At 41.5% G+C, this 7641-nt stretch overlaps 1 long non-coding RNA gene across 1 annotated transcript; it reads left to right on the top strand.

Annotated features, from left to right (window-relative positions):
- Positions 1–1885: 1885 nt before the first annotated feature.
- On the top strand, positions 1886–7291 carry LOC147241863 (uncharacterized). The gene is made up of 3 exons (XR_015110932.1): positions 1886–1962; positions 3379–3527; positions 6759–7291. It is a non-coding gene; the product is annotated as an uncharacterized LOC147241863 (long non-coding RNA).
- The last annotated feature ends 350 nt before the right edge of the window (positions 7292–7641 follow it).

The following is a 7641-nucleotide window of genomic DNA, read 5'->3' on the forward strand; positions in this document are numbered from 1 at the left end:
TACACCAGTGGTGATCAGAGCACTGAAACGTATAGCGATGTTAGCAGGTGTTAAAAGGTCTTTTGCTTGTATATTCTATAAAAGAAGTTGCATGTATTGAAAAAGAGAAGAGAAAGCAATTGCACATATGCAACTGTTTATTTTGACTATTCTGTGAACAGGGTTCTGACCAACCTACGGCTTTGCTTGACTGTCATCTTACAGAGTAAAGAGCATTGCAAAAAAGCGTGTACATGATTTTGATTTTTATTTCTCTTGTCATGCAAGAGTGAAATATGATACCACAGAGGAATAAAAGAATAAATAAAAGCCCGTCACATGTCAGAGTGAAGCAAATTAACTCCTCCCATCTGATGTCTTTAGTGGAGCACATCTGTCATCATTGACCTGTTCTTGACCATTGAGACTGCACTGCAAGTTTTGGGTGCTGGGGACAAACATGACACTTCCACTGAACACTCCTTTGGGAAATGTGTCCCTCGTTTGGTAGCTGAACACATTCCAATTAGTAACAGCCCTCACTGCGCATGGATAAATGGTTGGAGTTTAGAATAATGTCAAGGAGTCAAGCTTATTTATTACCAGCAAACATTTTAGGACTTCAATCAACTGTCCCCTCAGCTACTCTCTTGTGGGGAGGCACACAAACACACGAACACGCACAAACACACACACACACACACACACACACACACATGCACACAAAAGATAATTTAGTCCTTCCAATGAGGCATCATAAATTATGCTTTGAAGCCAATAAACAACTCTGCTTGGCCATCCCTGAACCTTCCAAAGGCACTGTTAGCCCTCCTGTCATGTTAGTGTTGAGGAGTAATTAATACGATGCATCTTCAGGGAGGAAGTGTCACTAATACACATTTCAGCAGACATGGCGTGACTGTATTGCCATGGTGACGCTCAGATCTGGAGAATGAGTCAACAAGGGTTATGTACCACATGGAAACACAACATGACATGGGTTTCACTTCTTCATCTCCTCTTTTGTTTTGTTGCTGCGTGTATTAAGACAACTGCAGGATGCCGTGAGGAATCAGGATTTAACTTTGGGTGACTGGACAGATTTTCAGGCACTTTGATATACCTAAAATGCCGGCTGTGACAAATGTGAAGAATGACTGAATAAACATTGAAATGTCATCCCAAACAAAGACTGAGCAAGCCACAAATCTCACTGCTGAGAGGAAATCATTCTCACTTAAATCCCACCAAGACTAAAAAGGATTCAGGGATTACAGCATGTGCTCACTTAGCTTTAATCAAAGTGCAAAGCTGTGCAGGCTAGTGTTGCCCCTGTTAGACGTTTAAGCCAGACAGGAGTTGAGTTTGAAGCACTTCTGTAACATTTAGTTAATCAGGCTGGTGAGTATTTACTTGTATACTTTAGCAATGCTTCAATGGGGTTCAGCTCATTTTACCTGCTGCTTTTTGCACACTTTTGAATCCTCTTTTCCATTTGACATCCTTGCATACCTTTTATATTTGAAACAAGAGCAGGTAAGAATATTCTCATCTGATCATCTCCACCCTCAGAGCTCATGTTTTGCAGTTGCAGTTGGTCGTTTTAAGTGTTTTTGACATTGCCTTGTTATCCTGGAGCCTGTGTGTGTGTGTGTGTGTGTGTGTGTGTGTGATCTGTGTGTAGACGCCTGGTTCTCTCTGAACCAATGAAACACAGTTCATTTATGCATGTCTGTTCTCGCTGTGGCAGGCAGCGCATGTGTTTTCACTTCCTATCATACTCCACTCCTCCTTTCCCACACATCATTATGCCATGCGTTTAATCCCTCCCCTTACGACCTCTCTAGTTTCCTTCTTTTTACCCCGTTTCCCCCTGGAGATGTGACTTATGTGACACTCCCTCTTTGTACATACAGCGTAGGTAACACTGAAGATACAAGGTTGTGTCAGCCTTGGTTCTTGAGGGAGAGGGGAAAGACAAAGGTAGGCCCTGAAGCTGTCTCACAGGTACAAAAACCAGCTGAGAAAAAGATAAATATGGATTGTTGCACAGTATAGGAGCATGCAGGCAGCAGACAGAGGTATAACACTTGTGAAACCTGATGCAAAAGTTAATGTCTATAGAAAGGTTCAGTTACCAATCTTTCTTCTCTATTTGTTCCTATTTATATCTGAAAAAAATTGAGAATCAGGTTGCAAGTGATTTATTTGTGTGAAATCCACACTGAGCTGGCATTCTTTAAAGGGAAGTACTGCTATATATATATATATATATTTGTTTTTAACAAGTGAAACCAACTTTCATCTCTGCTGGAGTTTCTTAAGAATCATGCAACAACATATCAGGGTAGTGCAAGGATGATTAATAATCATGACAATCATCGTCTGTCATCTCAGTGTTTGAAAGCAAATCCAGACATTTCCTGAATTTGTCTCACTGCATGTTTTTACAGCTATGTGTGTCCACTTGTCTGTCCGTTTTGCTTTTGTTGACACAATATCTCAGGAGATGTGCACTTGGATAAGAGCATGAGCTTAAAAGATTTTGGAGGTCAAAGGTCAAGGTAACTGTCACATTTCAAGGAGACGTGTAACCGAGGTATTTCAAACTGGGTGTGTTTCCTGAATTTCTACATGAAACTATCCAACGAGCCTCTAAATTTGGTGGGATCACTACTTTTTTTATTGCTCAAGTTTAAGCCCAAGTCAGCGACTCTCACAATTCTGATCCGCGACGAATGTGACCTCCTAGAAAAAAAAACAACAACTTTTGGTGACCAGAAATGTGCAATGATGGTTGTTGTGATTACGAAGGAAACGACTGATAACCATGCTGAGATTTTTGGATCATGAAGTGCAACATACAAAAGAGTCCAGATGTCTGAGGAAATGTGGTGTGTTTTCAAAGACTCACAACACAGTGGTCACTTACCTGGGATAATTGGTGGCCATACTAAAACTTTTTTTCTATGAGAACGTGGATAATGCCGAACTCCGTGATCCACACCTACTTATTCTGTGGCCTCTTCTATCAAGTACACAGTCATATTTGTGAGTGCTTTTGACACAAAAGTTGCAACACTTCTTACAACACTTCCCCATTTCTTAACGGGGTTAATTCCGCACTATGAACTGACAACTGGTGGTTGAAAATTTCGAACCATAATGTTGCTTTCACCCTTTAAGCAGTTCTTCAACACCCTACCTCAGCAGCATGAACTCTCTCCCGGCCTCTCACTCATTAGCAGTGTAACCCAGATTGACCATGACAATGTTCCAGGCCTGAGATTAGGCCCACCCCTTCAAAGGGAACTCTAGTGGATAGCAGGTCTGAAAGTGATCAGGCTGCAGTGGACAAGATCACTTTTAATGAGTCTCCTCTCTGTTCCCGGTAACCAGGCAGCTCTGGCTGAAGACTGCCTCCATGTCCTCTGGGATAAAGACTGATGGTCTGACTGGTGGGAGAAAGAGGAGCAGCTGAGGTTCACTCCAGCTCCGGCAACTTTCTCACAGAACTTGAGTGCAGCAGCCGCCAAGAATGGATCAAGGTGTATTGCACAATATATTCTCACAGTCCCACGATGGTATTCCTGCACAGCATCTTCAGGTCATTGCACCAACTCTCAGTTTGTAGTATAATTATAAACTCCATCCATCCATCAGTTTTCTACTGCTTATCCTGTTAAGGGTCACGGGGCCTGGAGCCTATCCCAGCAGCCTTCAGGTGAGAGGCGGGGTTCACCCCGGACAGGTCACCTGTCCATCACAGGGCCAACACATAGAGACAGACAACCATTCACACTCACAGTCACACCTACGGTCAATTTAGAGTATCAATCAGCCTCGTCCCCTCTTGATGTCTTTGGACTGTGGGAGGAAGCTGGAGTACCAGAGAGAACCCACACAGGAACAGGGAGAACATGGAGACTCCACACAGAAAGATCCCGTGCTGGAGCCGGGACTGGAACCTGGAACCTTCTTGCTGTGAGGCCACAGTGCTGACCACTGCACCACCGTGCTGCCCATTACTAGTATTTCTTTACATTAAAAAAAAAAGTTTTTATTGATTCATTAAATTATGTTGCTCAAGACACTGGGAATGTCGAACAGTTTTCAGGTCATTTCTAAAAGCTCAAAAGCATAATCACACATCAGACTTGGCCAGCAGCAGTTAGGGTGAACTCAAGTCTCATTCATCTATAGTATCCCTGCTGCTCTGTGGGCCATCTTGATCGTTGTTGGAACGTAAGGTAAGTGTTTTGTGTGGTGTGATATAATTAAGTACATGATCGGCATCAGTGGTTTCCTGTCAACTCTTCAATCAAGAAAGGAAACAGACTGCTAGTCTTTTGATTGATTGATTTCTTTCATTTTGTAAAGGTCAGTAGTATCATGAAAATACTCCTGTGACATAAAAGTAATTGAACAGAGTATTTACGTTTTAAAATAATGTGTTATGGTTTTCCTAAATCTACATTTTTGTGTAACTTCATTAGACTATTGTGCTTTACCCCTGGGGAGACAGTGATATTGTTTAAAGTTGCCTTATGTGTTTCCTCATCATGTTCACACTTTTACATTTGCAGGCCTCATGGCTAAAACAGTCTCCCTCATCTTGCTTTAATGATGTCACAAGGATCCCAAAGGTGTACAGATAACATTCTGAATGTAAAATTCTGAATTGAGGAAAAATGAATGAATTATCCTCCAAAAAAAAAAAAAAAAAAAAGAAGATCTGGATGTAATATTTTATTTTAGGGGTTATAGTCATGGGCAGCACGGTGGTGCAGTGGTCAGCACTTTCGCCTCTCAGCAAGAAGGTTCTGGGTTCCTGTGTGGGTTCTCTCTGGTACTCCAGCTTCCTCCCACAGTCCAAAGACATCAAGAGGGGACGAGGCTGATTGATACTCTAAATTGACTGTAGGTGTGACTGTGAGTGTGAATGGTTGTCTGTCTCTATGTGTTGGTCCTGTGATGGACTGGTGACCTGTCCAGGGTGAACCCCGCCTCTCGCCTGAAGGCTGCTGGGATAGGCTCCACCCCCCGCGACCCTTAACAGGATAAACGGTAGAAAATGGATGGATGGGTACAGTCGTCGTACAGTATGATATGCTGTAGTAACAGGACATAAAGCACATTGAAATTAACATGAAGTTCCTGAAGAAACTCTGATGGAACCTGGTTAAGTGTCCCAGCACGTGTTTGGAAGGCATCCATAAGGAAAGGACCTCAAGTATTCTTTCTTTTTTATGGTGTCCGTGGCTACTCATTGGAGACTATTATACTTATTCAATATAAACCACCACAGGCTTCAATGTGACCTCTACGGGATCATTAACCATTCACTTTTACCTATAGATGAGTTATTTAACAGCTCATCATAGTAAATGGCTTCTGTTGTCAATATAGGGAGATAAATCTGCTCCTCCATTGACAGTGGCCTGGTTTATTCCTATTTCTGCTCTCCCACTAAGAATCTTACTGAGAATATATCGCGTCAGCATGCTCCAAATCTCTGAGCCTTTTAGCCTCTTCTGTACTGCTTACACAGGGAAATTGAACAAGTGGACAGACTGTGCCAACCCAATAGCACACACTGTAGAGCAGAAGTTTTCATTCTCTTAAGCCTAAAACTTTAACTACTGTACACAGTGTGCTTATTCTCCAGCAAGAATAAAACAGCTTTGCTGAACCAGAAGATTTTTATCATTCAGCAAACACCAAATACAGTACAGGATTAAAACAAGTCCTAAAAAAGGTGATATTGTTTAAAAAAAAAAAAAAAAAGTAACTGTTAAATTAAAATCAGTCGGAATGTTTTAATGATTATGGCTCTTGCAAGTTATAGCTGTTTTACTCACTATTAGAGAAGCGTAGGAATGAGGAAAAACCCAGAAGTTAGCGCTGCGGAACATCTGGTTACCTTGCCTCAGAGTTAGTGGGTATCCGCTTACATACCTGAAATAAGGTCTGCGGTTCACATTGGTCTGAGACGTTGTGACATTTTGCGGTCAAGCATGTCAGTTAATGCTCCACCTGTAAATGTCTAAGCTTTTAATGTTGCTAACAAGCAGCAGAAGAGGACTACGTCATGACACAACCGAAGCAATGCAAAGCTAGCTATTATGAAGCTCAAGTAATACATTCTTGGTATATTTTGTTCGTAGCATAACGTTACCCTCGTACTTCCGATGATTGGATTCATTCTTAAAAAACCCCAAAACAAAACATGAAAATTGTGTACCATAAACTTTTTTTTTTTTGTGCCGAAGAACAGATTTTCGGTAAAAATCAAACACCCAGGGGGAACCCGTGGCAATGATAGCATCCTTGTGGCACTCTAGATGCTCTTTCCTATCGTGTTATTAATTGAGCCCCAAAGCTCATGTTCTACCCTGCATCATTAAAATACATGATCTTTTTCGAGACATTCAACTTCACTAGAACAGCAATTCTGCTGTAAGAACTCCTTTAAAGCCACTTAAAGGTAGGATGCGAGCCACTCACCACATGCTAGGCTAGAAATGAAATCAAAGTAACAGACAAAATGTTGCTCAAATGTATTCTTTAAGTTTGAGGTGACTCAGTAAAAAGGTGTAAGGGGCAGCAAAATAGTATCATCATCCACATCATATCATAATTAGCCCATTCCAAGTCCAGGGGGCTGTGGTCAGATGATGATGGTGATGCCGGAGCTGCCCCCTTGTTTCATGTTGGCTAATATCCCGCAATTTGCCACCTCACTCTTCTTCTTCTCTCTTTTCTGTCTTTCTGGGAAGTCTTTGATGCTGTGTCAAAAGTCCACTGCTTCAAAGTGCTCAAGAATATGGGACCACAGCACCAAATGGGTTGCATCCAGACACTCCAGCCTGTTATGAACCTGCCAAATATGGAGGACATTGATGGAGGTGTATGCTGATGCTAGATTATATGGTTTTATCAGCCCTCAAAACAACATGTGCATGGCTCGATTTTCAATCTGGTGGGAAGCTGATAGAAAGAAAAGTTCTGGCTGACTGTGCTTTGTGAATGTTTCATACATTATCCCATCAAACAGTGTCTTCAAGTTCCAAAACGCTGTGGGATGAGATAGACTTTATCATTCGGCGTGAGACATTTAATCTTTTCTCAGGGCTAGCACCTCTTTTCTTGCCATTGATTTTGACCATCATAAGCTGTACTGTAGATAATGATCCGTCTTATCAGCTCCATTATCAGTACGCCCTTCCCTATCAGCTCCAAACACCTAAGGCTGTCCAGTCAAATGTTGCTTTCTTTCACTGAATGGACAACAAATAACCTTGCCTCTGAATAAATGTGCTTTGCTGTTTGTTTTTCTTTGTATTTTTCATCCTCGTAGCGTGAATTAATTGGATATAAATTTAACAATATATCTGCCATAGTCATTACCATTTGGTTCTTTGTCTCTGGGGATGGCAACATCTGTTGGTCCATCCCTTTAGGTGGAAATGTCTAAATCCCTTAATAACCAGCGATGAATTAAAAAAAAAAAAAAAAAAGGAAAAACAAAACATTCATAGGAGCTGCGATGATTCCTAATGACTTTGGTGAGCAATTTATCACAGTTATCCAATGAAATATCCAACACAGTATCATGCAAAGTGTGTAACAGACCCACCACCGCACTACAGAATACTATGA

Source organism: Aulostomus chinensis, chromosome 21, assembly GCF_037954235.1.
Source record: "Aulostomus chinensis isolate RoL2024-O1b breed Wild chromosome 21, RoL_Achi_v1.0, whole genome shotgun sequence".
NCBI classification, from domain to species: Eukaryota; Metazoa; Chordata; class Actinopteri; order Syngnathiformes; family Aulostomidae; genus Aulostomus; species Aulostomus chinensis.